Source organism: Chenopodium quinoa, unplaced genomic scaffold, assembly GCF_001683475.1.
Source record: "Chenopodium quinoa cultivar QQ74 unplaced genomic scaffold, ASM168347v1, whole genome shotgun sequence".
Classification (NCBI taxonomy): domain Eukaryota; kingdom Viridiplantae; phylum Streptophyta; class Magnoliopsida; order Caryophyllales; family Amaranthaceae; genus Chenopodium; species Chenopodium quinoa.
Genome location: NW_018745240.1, coordinates 491,400 through 514,105, shown reverse-complemented (window position 1 = coordinate 514,105; position 22,706 = coordinate 491,400). Strand labels below are relative to the sequence as shown.

The following is a 22,706-nucleotide window of genomic DNA, read 5'->3' as shown; positions in this document are numbered from 1 at the left end:
TACCTTTAATAGCATTCTCGCTGATCTCCAAGTACAACCCAATAAGAGTTTCGTCTTCCGCAACAGACCAAATTCGAGTCACTCGTGCAGCAACCTAGTTGGATTTCAGTCTGGGAACTGGTGGAGGATACTGCAGCGTCTCTGGTACGCTTTCCTCTTCGCTCTCATCGAATTGTGTGTTGCTATCATGATCAGTTTCAGGTGTACATTCTTCATTAACATGGTTTTGTAGGGGAAACTGAGTGGGTGTCTGATATTGTGGAGGTGGTTGCAAAGACGTATTGCCCAATCTTTGCAAGAACAATTGAAACTCGGGATTAGTTAGGAAATCATCGTTAAAACCAGAAAATTGTTGACGGAAATTTGGGTTGTTTGGATCCATTAAAAGATTCTGCATCACAAAAAAAAAATTGTAAAAAAAGTTAATTTAAACAACAAATTAAAATGACAACAAATAGTAAAAACTAATCTAATACCACTTCATTTATTAAATATACAACTTTCACATTCAACAACATATAAACAAAACACATAATACATAATGTTTCGGGGTTTTTTGATGTCCTGCGGGAGAGTTACAATTCCGGTACTGGTATCCTTGCGCCTGTACCTGCAAAACAACGGAGACCCCTTGTGGTGGGAGCTCCGCCTCCAACGGTCAAGTTAGTACTTGTTTGAGGAGTAATAAATGCGGAAAGTAAAGGTGGGAGATCTGGTTCCTCTAAGGGAGGAGTGATCAATGTGTTTTGACTTCTCTAGGTGAGATGATCCTCTTGTTTATGGAGGCTAATGACATGTTTATATAGCCTCGAAGTACGTGCCCAATACTAGGTTTTCTGGGAAAACCTAGGACTGATTGGGCTTGCCTCGGGAATTGGGCCTGCGATGGCCGTTTTCCAGGTTGGCGGATAATGGGCCACATGATGTGACCTGATTAGTCCATGTTGGAACTCTTAGGGTGACAAGTGGCGGACGCTGATTGGCCCACGTGGTGGACACGTGGCAGGTCCGGATTGGTCCATTTGTCATGGGTAATTTTACCCTAAACACATAATATAATGTAACGAAATTAACTATACAACTTTATTAAATATACAACTTTCACATTCAACAACAACTTTCTAAATTAAATTATATATATACAAAACAACAACTTAAATTGATTTCAAATTTATGAACGGATGGACAAAATAACAACTTTCTAAATTCAATTATATATATAATTGCTAGTACATTACATGAACTACATTTTTTTATTTGCCAAAAAATCACATATACAACTTTCACATTTATTAAATATACAACTTTCACATTCAACAACATATAAACAAAACATATAATACATAATTTAATGTAACGAAATTAAGTACCTACACAAAAATAACATATACAATATATTTTATCATAACAAATTACTTCACATATACAAAACAACAACCCAAATTTCAAAAAAATTAACAAATAATTTCAAACTAATTAACTACAAATTTAGTAATGTATGGACAAAATATCAACAACTTTCTTCAATTATATATATAATTGCAATTACATTACATGACCTACATTTTTTTATTTGCAAAAAAATCACGTATATACTAATTTTAATAAATAACTGAATTTATATATATATATATATATATATATATAAACATATTTACCTGAATATGGGTGAAATACAACAAAATCTTCTTTTAAAATTGCAAAATATTTAGAAAAATAAAGAATATAGAGGATTTATGGATTTTTTGAAATTATACCAAAATATATCAAAATGCATGTCTATTTATAGAGGAAAAAAAATTATGACCGTTGGTAAATTTTTTATTTTTTTATTCAATATTTTTTGTAGAAACTGAATTACAAAAAAATAACCGTTGCAACAGCTAGTTTTTAGGAGGTCAAGAGTCTGCACACGCCACGTGGCGAGCTGCCATTCGTCAAATCCCTGTACGCGTCAGTCCACTTCCCTTTTTTTTTAATTCCCGCTCAGCAAAACGCATCGTTTTGATGCGGGGGTCTTCTTGCTGCACTCCAAAACGCAGCGTTTTGCATGCTGGTCACCGAAATTTTTTGCCTGGGTCAGCAAATTCGTAGGCCCCACATACTTACTATTCATCCTATTTTTTGCTCATCTCATGGGCAAAATAACAAATGCCAATGGGCATTTCCACTTTTGCCCACCATTGCAAGACTACTTCTACCAAAATGTCCACAAAAATGCCCATGAGCATTTTATTTTGCCCACCATTGTAAGTGCTCTAAAAAGAGATGGGAACTTTGTTGCTCATCACTTAGCTAGGCTTCTTTCATTTGGTCAACCGGCTCCCGGTTGTTTCCAAAAAAAAAAAAAAAAAAACAAAACAAAAAAAAAGTTAAACTAAACGGGGCCGGGGCTCAGATGAGGACGTTAAGGCGTTAAGCTCATTCGTGCATAAAATCCCCTAGAACCTTAAAACTCCGGCGAAAGCTCAACAATGGAGGGACGAAGGTGACATGGAATTCTCTCAACAAACTCCCAATAAAACGCCTTGAAATCATCGAAGAATCCGGCGCCGAACAACTCTCTCCGTATTCTCTCTCCTTCATTATAAAATAGCTTAATTTTACCTAATTTTCTATAATTTTTAGTGATTTTGATTTGATTTGAATTGTGAATTTTATTCAGCGAAATCGAATACCAAGAGAAAACGGTGAACTCGATTCGGCGAATCGACTCCGCCGTCCACGTGGCAAGGATTGATTGAGAATTTTAGAGTAAGCTCGTTTTACTGCGAATTATACTGATTTAAATGTTTTGAATAATGTCTTATTCTGAGCTGAATTTGTGGTTTTGGTGATGTTGTTGAGTAGATTTTAACTGTAGATTTTGAATTTTTCGCCAAAAATTGTATTATATTAATGCGAAATTGAGGTTTTATGAAGTTTTGTGAAGTATGAATGCTTAATTTTGTATTTAAGAGTGTTTTGGTCTTTTGAGTGTGAAGTCTGTTTATTAAATATGCGAAATTGATGTTGTATGTGAAGTATAAATGTTTAATTTTATAATTGTGAGTGTTTTGGATGCGAAGTTGGTTGATTAAGATGCAAAATGAGGTCTTATGTTTGAAGTATAATCGTGCAATTTTTTAATTGCAAGTGTTCAAGAATCATGATGAAAGTATTGTTGAATGAGGAAAATTGGATCATCATTTGAGCTTTACTTACTGAACATGGTGTTAGATTACTGGAAAAGTTTTTGTAACTTGTTAATGAAATTTTCTATCTAATATCGTGGTTGTTATCAATGTTGGTTTAAGCAATTTTATAAGATTATGCCATCTCTTTTGCATAATAATACCCCAAAATCAACATTCTTAGTCTTTGATAAAATGCTGTGTATTCTCTCATTGACTTAAGAAAACCTATGGAAATTTAGATGCAGATATTGGGGGAACCTTTGTTATGGCCCTAATAGATTTTGGCTTTAATATTATTGTATTATTTTACCTTGTTTATTTCTGATCAAGGTGAATCATTTGGCATTTAAGTAGGTGTAAGTTGTGACGATATCAGCACTTTGTTAAAACCTTGTTACTGTTTGCTTCTGGGATAGGGTGGTTGTCCTGAATACTACTTTAATTTATGTATGTGCTAATTAGAAATGTTTCAGCTTGTTATTCCATTTTTTCCACAAAACCTTATTTGGGGCAACCTTCATCTTGTAACTTTGTCTTATTGAATGTGCCGATGTGCAAATTTTTGGCTATTTGTGCAGGTTGAAGCTAATGATGCAGTTACTATGGCTCATATGAATTGGCCAAAACCATTTCTTTATGAAACCTTGTCCGACCTTGCAATATCTGTTGCAAAGAAGCTACAGTGTTTTCGGGTATCCTCATTGTTAATCTTTTTGTATATTTCACCTTACTCTATCAATACCCCATTAGTGTCTATGTTACTACAACTTAATACTTATTCCCTGCTTAAAATTGAAAGATGTATCATAATAGTTCTATCTTAAGGTCTAAAAAGTTGTAGTTTACATGAACGTTTTCTTGTAAGAGTAAGGTCAGTAAACCAAATTTATTCTGCTTCTTGTTAGATTTCCATGGTTCCTTCTTCCATACTTGTAAATGGATGAACAATACTTTCAATACATAATTTTACTCTAGTAGAATAAACTGCTTCCCAGCAAACTCATCCATTAAATTTATTCCCCTATTAAGCTCTTGTGATTTATACCAGGTTAAACCATTCTATGTTCCTGTAAAAAAAAAAGGTCAAATTACTCTGCACTATTAACTGGAGAATTTCTTCTTCTGTTTTGTAGATTGCCGCAATTCCTTCACTCCTTATACAAACAAAATATTTATGGTCTAAAATGTACATCTACAAATATTTTTGTTGGAGATCCCTTAAGAAGTTAGTTAAGGAGAGAAAGAGAAAAGGGAATCAGAAAGTGTGTACAAACACAAAGGAATTGAAGGAATATTAATCAATAAATTCACAATATTCACAATATTTAACTGTAATGTTGTAGTTTGATTTAGTAGAGATCAAGCCTCTTGAATTTTTAATGTTTGTGTCAGAAATTAGTGATCATTCATATAATTGATTTCAATTCATGCAAATTGATGAAGCATAAGCTTCTTCGTTTATGTTTCATTCTTTACACAAATCTCTGTAACTCATCTCCTCGAGCATTCCTTCAGCTAAAGCAGAAAGCCCCTTACCCCCTTTGGCATTCTCTGTGTCAGAGTCTTTGACATCCTTCTTCTTATAGAAGTGAGGAGCGCTCACAATCAGCCACTCTGGTTTCAGCTCAGTTACTTGCCTCATATATTCTTTGGTTGTCAAAACCAGCTCATGGAATACAACCCACCTTGGCTGTGGATGTATATGTGCTAAGCTTGAACTAGGATGAAGGTATGCAATCTGAGGATGCTTAATTGTCTTATAGGACCCATCTTTCTGTAACTTTGCTGAGTGAGGGAAGAAGCCAGCTGTGATAGCCTTTTTGATTGCTTCCAAATCATTCAGATTAGATGTGACTTCTATTTCAACCCTCTCCAAAAGCCCCTTGAGTTGATCTCTTATATCCTTTGCTTGTTTCGTACTCTTGAGCTGAACATAATTCTCAAACACCACATACTTCCATAGTCATATGACTTCCATTCGTTGTAAACATTGAGAAGAGCAATATGGTCTCCAACATTTCCCTCACTGAATCTCACCCTTGCAGTGTCTGCAAGGATCTGTTTATCCTTGGGGCAGTAAAAGATTGAGTTGCCAATAGAAAGCATTGCTGCAATTGTAATAATTTCCTCTGAGCATTTATACTTCTCGGAAGCAACAATCATCTTCGATAACATGGGATCGAGGGGAAATTCTGCCATTCTTCTTCCAACTTTAGTCAACTCACCCTGCTTATTCAGAGCACCCAGTGCATAAAGCAACTCAAGGGCTTTCAATAATGATTCAGATGGTGGTGGGTCCATGAAATCAAAGTTCAACAACTCTTGAATTCCTAGACATTTGAGGGTAAGCACAACAATTGCAAGATTAGTTCGTTGAATTTCTGGGACAGTATTATCTTCCAATTCCTGGTAATTATAAGCAGTATATAATCTATAACACTTACCTGGACCTGTTCGTCCAGATCTACCTGCACGTTGGTTTGCTGATGCCTTTGAGATTGGCTTCACCAGCAATGACTCCACTCCTGTTCTTGGATTATATGACTTCATCTTCACAAATCCTGGATCTATAACATATCTGATGCCCTGGATCGTTAGTGATGTCTCTGCAATGTTTGTAGCCAACACAACCTCGTGTGCTCCTTCAGGAGTAGGCTCAAATATCTTGTTCTGCAGATGTGTCGGTAGGTTGGCATAAATTGGGCATATAATGAGTTCAGCGATCTTCGTACCAAGGCCCCTAGTCCTATTGCTTTAATATCTCCTCTGCTGTTTCAATTTCTTGTCCTGTGAGAAATATCAGAATATCACCAGGTGGTTCCGTGACATGTATTTGCAGCGCAGTGACAATCGCTGCATCCAAGTAATCAGCCTCTGGTGCCTTAGTGGAGTGTATCTTGATCTCATAAGGCCTCCCTGGGATATTGAATATAGGGGCTGAATCAAAATAGTCGCTGAACTTCTCAGCATCAAGAGTTGCACTTGAGATGAGTAACTTCAAGTCAGGACGAAAGCGAGCAACATCCTTAACCAAGCCAAATAGTATGTCTGTGGAAACTGTCCTCATGTGCTTCATCCAGCATGATAACACTGCAGCTACAAAGGTCTGGTTCACCAAGAAATTCACAGAGCAACATACCGTCTGTCATATACTTAATAAGTGTCTTCTCAGATGTATAATCTTCAAAACGAATGGAATAGCCTACCTCTTGTCCAAGTTTCACACCCATTTCTTTGGAAACAAGAGCAGCAACACTCATGGCAGCAACTCTCCTAGGCTGAGTACATCCAATCTTTCCAACTTTTGTATATCCAGCTTCATGGAGATACTGTGGTATTTGAGTTGTCTTTCCACACCCCGTCTGTCCAACAATTATGAGCTTCTGGTGATCTCTGATAGCATTAAATTAATCTTCGCTATAGCTATAGATTAGCAGGGTTTTCTGCTCTTCCCTGAGCTCCTGTGACTCAATATTCTCCAAATCAGATTCAAATTTATCTCCATCCACTACATCTGTTTGTTTCAACTCGATCTGATCTTGAAAGAAATATTTTGAGTGCTTGTGTGACTTTGTATTTATGATTTCAGTAGGATCTTCGAAGACATATTCGTAGCTGTTTGAATTCATGCTTTTGTCTTTAGAACCAAAGTTAAGGGTTGCTTTTCCCATCTGGTGCTTCTCCCACAGTTCTTTTTCAGCAAATGGATTTACCTTCTTAACCTTGGATTCACCGTCTCTGGAATTCTGTAAAGCTACAGCAAACCTTTTCTTCTGGTTCACTTCTTGATCATATGTATCCAGGATTATATACTCCCTTCTCTCGGTACCATCATCTATCATCCTTATAGAGACAATAAGCTGATAAAGCTCCTTCTTGAACCTTAATTCACGATGCTCTGATTCAGTCTGCTCAACACTATCAAACATGTTCTGTTCATCTTCTATCTCATCTGCAAGCTCTTCCACTTTCTTTTCCACCCTTTTCTTCAAGTACTCTTTGTCTTGAAACAATCCTATGTGCACCAACTTCACCTTCCTCTTCCCTCTTTTCCAATTTCCATAATTTTAACTTCCTTGTTCGAGCAGCATCCCGTTCTCTGATATGTCTCTAATTCTTCCCTCTCTCTGATCATTTAGTATTTCTTCCTCTGACTCATCATCATCCTCATCCTCATCCTCGGCAAGAATTTCAGTCTTCCTCCTGTACCGTTGTTTCTTACCAGTACCAACCTTCTCTGATTCAGAAACTGTTCTGTCAGAAGCTCTATTCTCAGGCATATCATCTTCCATTTCTTGCTCTTCACTTGCACCAGAAATTTTACAGGAAACCCTCAAGTCTGCGTCTTTCTTCATTATAGAAGAGAAAGAGAATTGAGATTTTTTTTTTTTTGTTTGTGGGGTTGATGTCCTTGATGATGCATGATGGTCTTATTTATATGCAAAATTAACTTAGGAATAAAGGAAAGTCATATAGATCTTAGGATCTATGGATATTCTAAGATAGACGATAGATTTATGTTAATTTTTTTTTTTTTTTTACAAAAGATTTATGGTAAATTTTTTTTTTTTGACGGGAGATTTATGGTAATTTGATATTGTTTAGGATTTGGAAAATTTATTTATAGTAATTTAATATGTAATTTGATATTGTCTAGGAATAAGAAAAATTACTTATAGTAGAGTTTTATATTATTTAGGTTTTGTAGGCTATCAAGAAAATCAATAAAACTTAAGCAATCATGAATACTGTATTTTTTATTAGTAACATACAAGTGCTCGGTATTATTCTTAGAAAATATAAAATATATATTTTTTTTCTTCTTTGAGAAGTACATTAAGATTTAAGAAGGTTTAACGAGTAACGATTGATCTTAATTTGATTTTTATCCTAAAATAAAAATTAAAGAAAAGGTTAATTAATAATTTTTTTTTTTTTTGGTTATGAATCCGATTGAAGAGACATGTTATACTTGTATAATTCTTTTTTTTTTTTTTTTTTTTTTTTTTTTTTTTTTTTTTTTTTCTAAACTATGCCCTTAAGGTTGTTGAGTTTCTAAGATGTGTCCATGCTTTTTTAGAATTACTAGTTGTGCCCTCCAATTTTAGTTGTTTAATCAACCGTTCCCTTTGACGTTAACTCAACGTTAGTAATTGTATAAAAACTAGAAATAGTAAGAAACGAATGAGAAAAAAGAAGTACACCGAGATCTTGATATATCATCAATTGCTTTAAGAAAAAAGAAGAAAAAGTAGATGAGAAAATGCGAAAAAATTGTTTAATGTTAATCCCCTTACTTAACTCTAACCCAATTTGGACGTGAAATTTATCTCCAAAGTGGGGTACTTACAATTAATACAGCTACTAACGTTGGGTTAACATCAAAGGGTACGATTGCATAAACACCTTATGTTGGAGGACACATCTTGTAATTTTGAAAAAGCATGTGCACAACTTAGAAACTCAACAACCATGGGAACTTAGCTTATAAAAACCCAATCACAAGGTTTAAATTTTTTCTATCATTCACAAATCATACCATATCATATCACTAATATATAAAGCCGGTCTGGCAGCCAAGCCACGAAACAGCGACACTTGGCATTCCAGTTATTCGCCAAGTGTTGCGCCACGTAGGCGACAATTATGTATTATTGTGACACATATGATGCTAAGTATGGATAGATTATTTAAGAAAAAATTGTTGTATAGAGTTTTATTGTCAATATACTTCTAATATTTCATATATACAAAATTATTATAACTTCTAAAAAATATCTCATAACTCAATTATATTTCCATCGTAAAGTTCATTTTAAAAAGTTCTTTAAAATAAGATCCATTTATAATATCTTTAATTTTTAATTATTAAAAATAATTTTAGTTTGGTAGTAATACTTTTAGTTCAGTAAAAATAATTTGATTTCAATAAATAAAAATAATTTCAAGTTAATAATAACATAAATATCTATTTACAAACAAAACTCAAGTACACTATTATATAAATAAGCGATATGACATAGTTTCTCTAAATATTCTGCACCATCCAAAGTGATTATATGATCGTAATTAACATTCAAGCAAAAAGGTTTATCATAAATTTTTATAAACAATTCAGGCATCACCCGGGCACAAAACTATAACTAATATATAAAGCGGAACTTTTAGCCTTGCCACGAGACAACGACACTAGGCATTTTAACTTTTTGCCAAGTGTCGAGCCACATAGGCGCCATATAAGGATAATTATCTTGACACATATGACTTATTTGAATATATTTTTTAATAAAAAAAATTGGATAGATTTTGTACGATAAAAAAGTTAGTTTATAGTTTTAATTTCAATAAAATTTGGATAAAATTTAGGATAAAATTATTGGTTTAAAGTTTTATTTTCGATAAAATACCAATGTTATAAATTAAAATATAATTTTATTCAAATTAATAATTAGATTATAACTCTCTATGATTATCCTTAATTTTTTTTTTATCATAATATTTGTGATAAAGAATACTTCAAAATTTCCTTTAAAAAAAAATAAATACTTCAAAATAAATCTATTTATGATATATTTTGTTAATTGACATAAAAATTAAGTTAGTCATTAATAAATATATAAAGATATACGATTAATCAAAGTCACGCGATATAACAAAACTTAAGCGGTTCGATTAGCCAGCAGGGGACGAGATATGTCATTCTAACTTTTCGTAAGTGTGGTGCACGTAGGTAACAAATAACCATTATTGAAACACATGATTTATTTGGATAGATAAAAAGTTTATATTAATGATATGTTTTAAAATTTAGCATATAGATAAAAAAAAATAAAAAAATTTAACAAACAACCCGGGCATTGCACGTTCTTTAAAATAAGATCCATTTATAATATATTAAATTTTAATAAAGAATCAGTAAAAATAATTTTAGTTTGGTAAAAATACTTTCGGTTCAGTAAAAATAATTTAAGTTCAATAACAATAATTTCAAGTCAATAATAACATCGATATCTATTTACAAACAAAACTACAGAAATATACTATTATATAATTATACGTGATAGGAATTACATTATCGTATTAATGAACATTCAAGCCAAAAAGTTTATTCTAATATTTTATCATCCACCTGGGCATCGCCATCATATCATATCACTAATTAATAAAGCCGGTCTCGCACGCAGTCAGTCCATGAGACAGCGACACTTGATATTCCAATTTTTCGCCAAGTGTCACGTATCAAAATTAATAGGTATTATTGTGACACATATGATGAAAAGTAAGCGAAATTTGGATAGATTTTTAAAGATAAAAAAGTTGTATAGAGTTTTATTATCGATAAACTTCTAATATTTCATATATCAAAATTAATCTTAACTTTTAATAAATATCTTATAATTTAGTACTATTTCCATCAAAAAATTCGTTTTAAAAAGTTCTTTAAAATAAGATCCATTTATAGTATATTTAATTATTTACAAAAACAATAGATAATTAGTGAAAATAAGTTTTAATCATGAAAAATAATTTTTGTTTTAGTAAATATACTTTTAGTTCAATAAAATATATTTCAATTCAGTATGTCTAAATATCCTGCATTATCAAAAAAGGGATTATATGATCGTATTTAACATTCAATCCAAAATGTTTATCATAAACTTTTATCAACCATCTGGGCATCGCCGGGGCACAAAACTAGTCACTAATATATAAAGTTGGTCTTCCAACCAGGTCACGAGACAGCGACACTTGGCATTCTACTTTTTCGCCAAGTGTCGGGCCACGTAGGTGAAAAATAGGTATTATTGTGACACATATGATGCTATAGATAAAATTGTTGTATCCACATAAACAATTTTTTGGATAGCTTTTTTAAGATGAAATTGTTGTATAGAGTTTTATTATCGATAGAATTCTAATATTTCTTATATACAAAATTAATCATAACTTTAAATAAATATTCCATAACCCTGTTCTATTTTCATCATCAAATTTGTTTTAAAAAGTTCTTTAAAATAAGATCCATTTATACTATATTTAATTTTATTTTCTAAAAAAAAAATAGAGAATTAGTAAAAAAAAAAAAAGGTTCAAAAGTACACTATTATTTAATTAAATAAGCGATATGACATTATATATCTAAATATCCTAAATTATCAAAAGATTATAGGACCGTATTTAACATTCAAGCAAAAAAGTTTTTATTTGAAATATTATCAACAATTTGGGCGATGGCACAAAACTAGTACTCAATATATAGTCATGAATCATGTTAAATTTGTTTAATTATACACGTTAACATATCTGCAATACATTGTTTTGTAAGAAAGATAAAGAGAAGAGAACGATAACTTTTTTTTCATTCCTAAATGATATTCTTTGTACTCTAATAATGTTACCTAAGAGGATTAAAGTCTAATTTATCCTAATTTTTAAGAGACTAAGATATAAATCACATAATTATATTAAATCTTCAAAAAAAAAAAAAAAAAAAAAAAAACTTAAATAAAAAATTTATAACATATTTATAATAAAACATAAAAAAAAATTTATACTTTGTTTATTTCTTGTAAGAAGATTTTAAAACTAAGCTTCGTTTTATCATCATCTTTTTCCATGTCGTTAGCATTGCTAATATGATCTCATTCCTTAATATTAATATTACATAATTGATTATTATTAGACACTTCAATAATCATTTAATATACAAATACCGACTCTTAATCTATCTATTGTTTTATCAAAAGATCCCAAGAGGTCACTCATCCCAAGACTACTCCCAGCCAAACAGGCTTAACTGAGAAGTATCTTAGCATATGAGCTCCCCTAAAAAGAAGATGCATCATGTTGATATGAGTAGTATATTATATCCCTTTAAAGCAATCTTGAGGGGTATTACATACACCCCACTTGAGAACGGCAACGCCCTCGTTGCGCTGGAATCCTGAGGACTCCAGTATTACGCCTAATGGCAACTGGGTAGCCAAAGTGTTACATCTAGTCTGGATATGGCCATATAGCCCCAGAATTCTCCCCTGCTAGGCGATTGACATAAGATTAATTATCCACAATCAACATGTGCTCACAGGTTTGCTCTAATACCATTTGTAACACTCCGACCCCAAACAAATTAGGGAGGGGCCTATTGTCACGAAATGCGCATCAAGGGTCAACAATTGTCCTCACAGGCCAACACAAGTTCTTCCGACGCATTTTGTCCCCACTCATGCGCACCCTGGGAAAACTTCCAGGAGGTCACCTATCCCAAAACTACTCCCAGCCAAGCACGCTTAAATGAGAAGTATCTTAGCATATGAGCTCCCCTAAAAAAAAGATGCATCTTGTTGATATAAGTAGTATTTAAATCCCTTTAAAGCAATCTTGAGGGGTATTACATACTCAAATCCGATTATCCCAAAACATAAGGGCTAAAGATAACATAAGGAAGTCTATAAAACTGTTAAGAAACAAACTAAACACTCTGCTCTCAGCCCAAATTCAACTTACGCTACTCTTCACCTGCAAATGACATTTAGGTTCCACAATCAGTGGAAAGCAACTAGCAGTTCTCCCAAAACTTGTAGAAACACAAAGCTAGGCATAGGGTAAAGCATATAAGCAATACAACATACAAGTCAAACAATAACTTAATAACATATACAAGATAAACAAGATGAGGTACAGTTCAAAATATGCAACATGATTATAATACAAAACAAGCATATTAAACAACATAAATATTTTACCACAAAATTTCAGAGTAAGAATAACAACACACACAAAAAACAAAAAATAAAAATAAAAAATAAAAAATAAAAAAAATTAAAAAAATAAAAATTAAATTAGAGCGATAAACTCATATCAACATTAATTAACACCTATAAAGGTTCTTTAAAGAGATTAAGAAAAATTCTTGACTTGACTTGAGAACATCTTCTCAAAGTAGTAAGAATTTTAAAACAAGGAATTTTAACTTTTCGAAAACTGATTCATAGTGAGGCAAGCATATAAAATATGAACGCCGGTGAATCCCGCAGCCCACCACCAAAGGTTTGTTAGGCCGAACCTACAGATGATTCCACAGCTGTCTGCGTCTAAGAATGGCCAAACTCCCGGTTTTTCTACTCGAATTCCGCAGCCCGAGTAGTTGCGGACGACAACAATTAACCTAGGAATGAAATTACATCTCGAATTCCGCAGCCCAAGATGTTGGCATGTTCCAACCATTGAATTCCACATCCCAATGATTATTTTACACTCACGAATCATATAAAACTGTAAAAATACATCTTCAAAATCATCCAAACACATTTAGGGATCATCAACCCCAATTTAAAATATTACAAGTCTTTACTTCTAAGACCAAAATTCAACAAAAATCCTACAGAAGAGTTTAACTTCAAAATTCTTCAAAATATACAAAACAACTTGTATATCATAACAAGGTGTCACTCTTATTGTCTGGATTTGGGTACGAAGCTAATTATAACAAAATATACAATACTCTCCGTACACAACCCTTGGTGAAGCGGTGCTAAATTTTACTTTGAAGCACAACGACGCCGCAAAAAAAAAAAAAAAAAAGGGCAGCAGCTATAGCACTTCATTAACACTTCATAAACACACTCAAATCATGCCAAAATGATAAAATAAAATTATGACGTATTAATCCACATATTAGAAAATATATACATTCAATATGGGGTTAAATTCATGACTTTAACATGCTAAAAAACAACATGACAATGCAGCAGCCCTTAATTAGAATTACAGCAGCACATTGCAAAATAAATTCACCCAAAACCAACCTCAAACTCCCAATTAAACTTAGCCCATTATCATACACCTCTAAAAACATCATAGGTCGGGATAGGTACAAGATTAGGCATAAAAATTGTGCAATACATCACTTAAAACCACTCAATTCACACAGCTAACAAACTGACCTGGCAGCAGCACCTTTGCTTAGTTTTAGGCATATAATCACATCAAAACTTACCCAAAAACATAGGGATATTCCTAACATGATACCCGATCATAAGTCAACAAGAAAGGCCTAGAAACCAAGCAAATAACATGCTTAAGGGCTGTACAAGTACATGGCAACATCAGTGGTTATAGCAGTAGCAATTAGAGCATTCTAGTGGTTAAAATCAACCTAAAACTAGGAACATATCTTCCATAAAAACATGAGTAAACTATTTAGGAACATACCTAACATGATGCTACACCACCTTAGGTACAAAAGCAACCTAAAACTAGGAAAATAGGGCTGCAAGCCCACAGCACAACGACAACGATTACAGCAGCAATTTCGATGAGCATTAGGGTGTATATCATGCTTCAAAACCACCAAAGCACAACAATAATTTATGGAACCAAACCCTAATATATTTACAACATCTAGGCATGATTATCTAGTATAAGAATCAGCAATGAGCATGATTACCTACGTTGGAGCAAGGGTAGCACGTGCTACCCCTCAAAAAAAAAAACTGTAAAAATGCTACAGAAATGTTTTTATATAATTATTACACCTTGCATATAAATTTAATGTAATCAGCGTTGCTCCGGTGGTGTAGGAGGTTGTAAAGATAATTGTTGCATGTGTGTGCAGGTCAGGGTATCGAATCCACTTGGCAGCAATTTTAATATTTTTATTATATTTTATTAAGAGGAAAACTAGCTTTCAAACCTAGAATACTCCCTCCATTCATAGAGTTCTTTCCATTTCCATGCATAGCTTGCTTTCCAATGCTCGTATTTGACCATTCATTTACTTAGTTTTATATTAGTAACAATATTTATGAAAAATTACATTGAAATGTATACAAAAAAAAAATTACATTGAAATGTATACAAAAAAAATCGCATGTGATAATTAGTTTCTTATATCCAACACTTATTATATAAAACTTTGACAAATAGATTATACATATACATTATACTTCATAAAACATAGGGAATACTTTTTATTTGATTGTAGTATATTGAAAACTAAAATATAAATCATATTTGTTTAGGGTAAAAATACCTCTGTCCACGTGGACCAATTGTGTGCAGACACGTGTCAGCATCAGAGGGGTTCTGAGAGAACCAATCCTCTGGCGACATGTGGCACTCTAACCTGTGAAAGGGGAACTGATCCCCTCTCACTATAAATAGAGGAAAATCTTCATTTATTACACATTCATAAATATACTATACACACAAAACCCGAGCAATATTAATTGCAAAATTCTCCCGGAATCCAAGAGAAAAACCTTTACATTCCGCACTTTTATACATCCGGACACGTTCTAACTTGATCGTCGGAGGCAGAACTCCACCCAACCGGAGTTTCCGTGGTTTTGCAGGTACAGACGGGCGACGCGCCTTCTTGGAATTGTAACTCTCCGAGGGACTCCAAAAACCCCGAAACATTTGGCGCCGTCTGTGGGGAGAGTACTTCTGAGATGGCATCAGAGGCTGTACCGCCTGCTGAAGGAAAATGGCCTACGGTCGAAGCCCAGGTCCACACGTACCAAGATAGTAGTGACAACCTTGAAGTCGATACCTATGTGGCTCCAGATGAGTCATTCAGAACAAGACGCACCCGTTCCAAGGAAACAAGGGAACGGGGCGAAGACAAAGCTAGTCCAAGCAGCCCAACCGTCAAGTCGGTTGGGACACCCCAGGCGGCAGAGGGTACCACCCCCGTTACAAGAGACGAACTCATGAAATCCATGACGAGTTTCAAAGGGGAAATCAAGGACCTTAAAACAAGTCAACTGGCACCAACAGGGGTCAGTCGGCCGAGATGTCTTCTCCCTCAAGGAAGAAGCATGTGAAGGATCGTGTGCCTACTCCTCACCCTAAACCAAAGGGGGCGGATGGGTCCATGATCGACCTTTCAAAGCTCTGTTTCCCTAAATCAGGGAAAAGGAAGGTCATCCGGCAAGTTCAGCCGGATGGATAAAAAAGGACTTACTCAGATGCCCGAATGTTAATCCAGCAAAAGAGAAGTCAGCAATTGTCTGAGTCGGCCTCAACGTCGACTTACCCAGACAGTTTCCAGAATACTTCAATAAAGTATTCGGAAACAAACCGAGAGAGTTAATCACGCGGCATGTCTGCATGTACTTGCCCTCAGATTATCCAGCCGGCTCCGTATATGCCCCAACAGCCATACATGCCGTATGGATCACCATACCATGCAGCCGACCCTCTTTGGGGGTCAGGCGGCACAAAACGTCCAGCCCATGGACTGGCAGCTCCGGCTGCTAAACCTTGGGGAACAGCCGTCGGCGTTCTCTAGGGAGATAACCGAGGTGGCTCAGTCGACCAAGGTTAAGAACGTGTTGGTTGGTACCCATGACGGTACCACCAACCCGGAAGACCACCTAATGGCTTATACCAACCTCATGTACTTACAGGGGTTGGATGACGCCGCCTGGTGTCAATGCTTCCCGGCTACATTAAAGGGCATAGCCTTACGATGGTTTGACAATCTACCAGCCGGGTGCATCAACAACTTCAAGACGCTGGCATACCTGTTCGCGTCCAACTTCTCTATAAACATCCCAGCCAAAAAGACAAGTCTTGACTTGGGAGCTATTCGGTAGGGAGATAGAGAAGGGATAAGGTCCTATGTCAGGCGGTTCAATCTGATGAGAATTCAGATTCAAGGGCTATCTGGCGAATTTGCCTACACAGACTTCTTCAAGGGTCTGAAAGATAGGTCGACTTTCAAATTTGACTTAGTCAGAAAGAGGGTGGCTACCCTACAAGAAGCTCTGATGGAAGTCGAAGCTTATATACAGGTGACGGAGCTTTGTGCCATCAAGCAGTCGTCAGATCCTAAAAAGTCCGACAAAAAAGAGAGTCGGTTAGCTCAGCCGGCCAAAATAGAAGAGAGCAAGAAAAGAAAAGAATTCTGGGTGGCAGATCATTCTGGTCAGCCGTCCTAGAAGAAAAAGAAAGAGTTGAAGTTATACGTCCCCAAGTACGAATTCAACAAGGACTGTTCTTCCATCCTCATGGAGATTAAAGACCGGTTGACTATTGAAAAACCGACTGCAATGAAAAGTCCTATCAAAAGCCAGGACAAGAGCAAGTATTGTCATTTCCATGAAAATATAGACCATGACACCAATGACTGCTATAGCCTCAGGCGTGTACTGGACCGTCTAGCTGGTAAGGGGGCTTTGAAGTCCTATATTCTGAAATCCAAGGGTAACCCCAGAATAAACAGTGGACAACCGTCCAAGAAGCCTGACAACCTTGCTATAAGCTCTGACACTGACGAAGAGAAAATCTTTATTATAGCAGGTGGCTTTGCGAGAGGGGGTCCTACCATCCTGGGTACCAAGGACAACATCAGAAAGCTGGAGGTCAACTTAGTGGATGAGGGTCAGGCGTCAAAAGACACCTTCCCTGAGGTCATCATCTCTGAGAAGGATCGGGACAAGGTCAAGCGGCCTCATGATGACCCTATAGTCATCGAATGCAAGGTTGCCAACTAACGAGTGGGCCGAATCCTTATTGATACCGGGAGCTCGTCTGACCTTATCAGCTATCGATGCTTGGCGAAGCTCAAGTAAAAACCTAGCAGCATGCACAAAGTCTCTCGCCCCTTAGTTGGCTTTGGGGGAGGGGTAGTGTATCCGATGGGAAGGATCGACCTACCCATCTGGCTAGGAGAAAAGGGGGAGGGACGACACATGGTTGTCAAGTTCTTGGTGGTCAAGGAATTGACCGCCTATATTTTAATTTTGGGCCCTCCAACCCTCAACGAGTCCAAGGCAGTCATCATCCCATCCCTCATGCTGATCAAATTTGAGAGGGATGATGGGTCAGTGGGTTCCCTGAATGGGGATCAGAAGACGGCAAGGGAGTGCTATCTCTCAGACGTCAGGCCTACTGTGGCCGCAGCCGACCAAGGCGAGGAACCTGTTAACCTTGATGACTTCAAGGAAGCTGCGCCTGCTCCCAAAGCAGTCGGCAAAAAGAGAAAGGCGGACCACCTGGTGGCCGTAAAAAAAGAGAAACAATAGCAATCACTAATCAAGGAACGGTCAAATGATCTCCTTCCCCAGCCGTCTGGTGAAAATATTGACATTGTTCTTGACAACAACCATCCGAAACGAACCGTTAAAGTAAGGACGGTTGCTTTTTCCAAGTTGGGCGCAGATTTGCACCAACTGTTGAAAGAATTCAAAGACATTTTTTCCTTTGAAGTGGAAGAGATGCCATGCGTCAACCCGGATCTTGCTATCCATAAACTCACCGTGGATCCAAAAAAGAAGCCGGTTAGGAAAAATAAAAGGAACCACGGCGAGGAAAGATCTCAGGCGGCAGCCATCGAGGTCAAGAAGCTGATGGATGCTGGGTTCATTCGGCAATGCTACTACCCGGATTGGGTAGCAAACGTTATCCTTGTTAAAAAGTCGAATGGTACCTAGCGGATGTGTGTTGATTACACAGATCTGAACAAGGCATGTCCGAAGGATAGCTATCCACTTTCAAAGATCGACAGTCTAGTCGACTCTACAGCCGGTCATGCCTTGATGAGCTTTATGGACGCCTATTCAGGCTTCCATCAGATACCCTTGTGGAAGAAAGATCAAGAGATGACGACATTCGTCACTGATCAAGGGTTATTCAGTTATACGGTGATGCCGTTTGGGCTGAAGAATGCGCCTGCTACCTTCCAACGAATGATTAATACAGTCTTCATTAATCAAATTGGGAGGATTGTGGAGGCGTACATTGATGACATGATATTCAAATCTAAGCTACAGACGGATCACCATGCCGACCTCCGAGAAACATTCACCACCCTTAGGCGGCACAAGGTCATGCTTAATCCCAATAAGTGTGTCTTTGGTGTTGTGTCTGGGAAGTTTCTCGGATTTTTTATTGATCAAAGGGGGATAGAGGCACACCCGGAAAAGGTACAGGCGGTAATTGACATGAAGTCACCCTGCACTGTCAAGGAAGTTTAAAAACTTACCGGTTGTCTGGCAGCATTGGGGAGATTCCTCAGCCGGTCGGGTGACAAGTGCCTCTAATTCTTTCAGGCAATCAAAAAGAAGACTAGATTCGAATGGGGGGAAAATGCTGAGGTGGCATTCTAGAAATTGAAAGAGCACCTCCAATCATTGCCATGGATGGTTAGCCTTCTAGCAGAAGAGGTTCTCTATATGTATTTTGCTGTCTCAGATCATGCCCTCAGTGCCGTTCTCCTAGCTGAGAGAGACGGCATACAGCTCCCGGTCTATTTCATAAGCCATGTTCTTCGAAATGCTGAGCTACGATATCCCTTGGTAGAAAAATTTGTCCTTGCCCTTTTCATGGCAATCAAGAAGTTAAAGCCTTGCTTCTTGGCATATCCGGTGGTGGTCTACATGGACCAACCCCTCAAGCGGCCAATGACAACCTTTGAGTCATCCGGCAGAATGCTCAAATGGGCTATTGAAATGCAAAGTCTGGAAATTACCTTCGAACCTAGAAAGGTAGTGAAGGGACAGGCGTTCGCCGATTTCATTGTAGAAATGACAAGGCTGGCTCAGCCGGACAATGTTGATCAGGTTTGGAAGGTATATGTAGACGGGAGCTCTACTATGAACGGCTGTGGTGCAGGCGTAACTTGCAAGTCTCCGGAAGGGGACAAGTATGAATATGCACTACGGTTCAAGTTCTAAGCCTCGAATAATGAGGCGGAGTATGAGGCCCTGCTAGCCGGTATCTGCATGTGTAAGGCGGCAGGGGCAAGAAAAGTTGACGCCTGCTCTAATTCACAACTAATTGTTAGCCAATACCATGGTGACTATGAGGCCACCCATCCGGCAATGATCAAACACCTGCAGGTTGTTAAAGATAAGGCCGAGACACTTGACGAATTTCATTTAAGTCAGGTGCCCAGGTTAGAAAATAATCAGGCAGATGCACTATCTAAGTTGGTATCATCCGCCTCTTGTGATACGCCTAGGTCAGTCTTTTGGGAAGTCATGGAAAAAAGAAGCATTAAACATGACCCCATCGGAGTTCTTGACCAAAGCTCAACTTGAAGGGATGCCATCCGGGCTTATCTGGCATACGACACTTTGCCGAATACACCTTCGGAAGCGGCTACATTGAAGAAGCGAGCCGTAAGTTTTAAGATCCTTAATGGAGAACTCTTCAGGAAGGGCTACCTCCAGCCGCTGCTAAAATGTGTTACCTTAGAAAGGGGGAGAGAAGTTCTAGAGGATCTGCACTCGGGCTTTTGTGTATCATGTAGGGTTTTGTAGTGACCCTCACTACGCGGAAAGAAACCCCCCAAGACCCGCTCCGATAACTAAAGCAATTAAAGCATACAAAACATAATTAACACGTAATTAAAAGAATAAGGGATAAAGAATTATACCCTAGAACGTGCTTCGCTCGCTAATAGAGCTCTTACTTCAACCTCGCAAATGCAAGGCCTCCGACGGTTCGTACCCTCGAACCCGACCCGATCGTCCTAAGCCCCGAAGGTTAGTCAGGACCCGGACAAAATATAAACTTTGGAGTTTTACGAACTTAAGGTATTCTCAACAATAGAGATGCCTATATAGTTCCACTCAAGTGTGTATTCCCAAAATCCCACTCAAGGGGTATTTATAGGGAATGGGGACTTAAACCCCTTGTTCATGATCAATGTAGGATCATGTGCAAATGCATAAATTTATTTAATTCTAAATTAAATAATTAATCAAATGCAATCACAATGCAACAAGTGGCAAAAGGGTAGAGAGGTTTGAGTGAGGACCATGTCCCTCGGGGGGGACCATTGCCTTGCTTCCTAAGGCATGCTCCAAGCATTGGTCGCCACCTCTCAAAAACCGGCATCACCAAGGAAGCTGGGCTAGCAGCCATCCAGCATGCCAGCACGCACCAGCTGGCCTAGCTAGCACGCATAGCCCCCAGCCAGCACATGCGTGTTGCGTGCTGCTGGGCTGATAAGCGCTGGGCGTTGCTAGTGCTGCTGCTCCCTAGACATCGCACACGCACACGCACTAGGCGATGCGTGGCATGGTGCTGATGTGCAAGGCTGCCAGCACGCTACACGTTGCGATGCCATGCATGCACACACACACACGCATAGGCCTAGCCATGCGATAGTGCTATGTTGTGTGCTGCGATGGTGCGACAGCCCTAGGCATACACACACGCACACACACGCAAGTGCCTAGCACTGCGATGGTGCTGTGCTTGTGCGATGGGCTGCGATAGTGATGCTATGCCATGCGAAGGCTGCGATGACATCTAGGCACCCAAGCACACATGTTGCGGTGGTGTTGTGCCATGCGAAGGAACACACACACGCAAGCATGCTGCTGCGATGGGCTGCCTTGTGCGCCTAGCACACATGGCGCGCCTAGCACACACATGGTGCGCCTAGGCTTGCGATGAACTAGCCTAGCCTAGCACTCACATGGCTAGGCCAATGTGATGTTATGGCTATGCTCGTACTTGTTGCCTGTGATTTTTCCACGCTCTGTCTCGACGCCCTAGGCTCGATATCCGACGTCTGTGTCCGTAAAACTCCGACGACTCATTGAATCCTTCGGATTAATTCGTCGTCTTTGATCGGTTGTTCGATTGGGTTCGACCCGAAGGGTTCAGTTAAGATTAAGCTGTAATATTAATTATACCATAATATTACTGATAGGAAGCGGCCTCCACTTAGGCATTCCGATCACTTGACCTTACTGAAGAATTAGCTCTGTAATAATAATTCTGAATCCTCTATTAGAATAATACACTTGTTGGAAGGACACCGTTCCTTTCAATCTCCCACTTGTCCTTCCGGACAAGTGTGCATATGGTGTATAGCCCATTTCCTATGTCGCTTAATGTCTCTTTGTGAGCTAGAAGGTAAGATTCATCGTCATCCTTATTACGTTCAGAAGTGTTTCTCGATCTCCGAGTTTGATTGTCAATAAGCAAATGATTTCTAAAATCCATCTGAGCACGACCATGCATTTTCACAGTTTCACTCTTCGAGCGGCCTTGTAAACAACAAAGACATGTTCCCTATTGTTAATAGAGGGACATTCCCAGTCTTGTACTGTAAGTTTTTCTTACTAAGAGGACCTAATCTCCCGAGTGTTCCCGTTATGATCCCCAGTTACAGCAGACGTTAGGTAACATCAAACAGACTAGTACTCAAACAAGAAAACTTCACAATACTCATGGTCGAGGAAATAAGTTCCGATAGCTATAATGAGAAATTTACTTATGACAATTTTGAATCTCTTAAAGTACTCTCATAGGTCTATCCGGTGCAGTTCCAAACTGGCACCTGTGCAAATGATTTATGACTATTATGTCCTTGCAGCATAAGAAATGACGCTGTAAATCATATTACACACTAATCTCCAGTGGTCATTAATCGTCCATCAGTTAAATGACCTCGATTAGGGATAATTTTCGATTTAAATATTCAATGTTCACTTAACAAGTGTTTCTTTATCCAAGACATGGTCTTGATACCCTGTTTTGAATATTTCCATAAATCGCATG

General features: G+C 37.5%; 1 long non-coding RNA gene and 1 pseudogene across 1 annotated transcript; one reads left to right on the top strand and one right to left on the bottom strand.

The window, feature by feature from the left end:
* Window positions 1-2,431: 2,431 nt before the first annotated feature.
* LOC110711134 lies at window positions 2,432-4,080 on the top strand. The gene is made up of 3 exons (XR_002509275.1): window positions 2,432-2,568; window positions 2,666-2,754; window positions 3,755-4,080. It is a non-coding gene; the product is annotated as an uncharacterized LOC110711134 (long non-coding RNA).
* A 379-nt stretch (window positions 4,081-4,459) lies between these two features.
* On the bottom strand, window positions 4,460-8,523 carry LOC110711133 (annotated as a pseudogene).
* Between the last annotated feature and the right edge of the window lie 14,183 nt (window positions 8,524-22,706).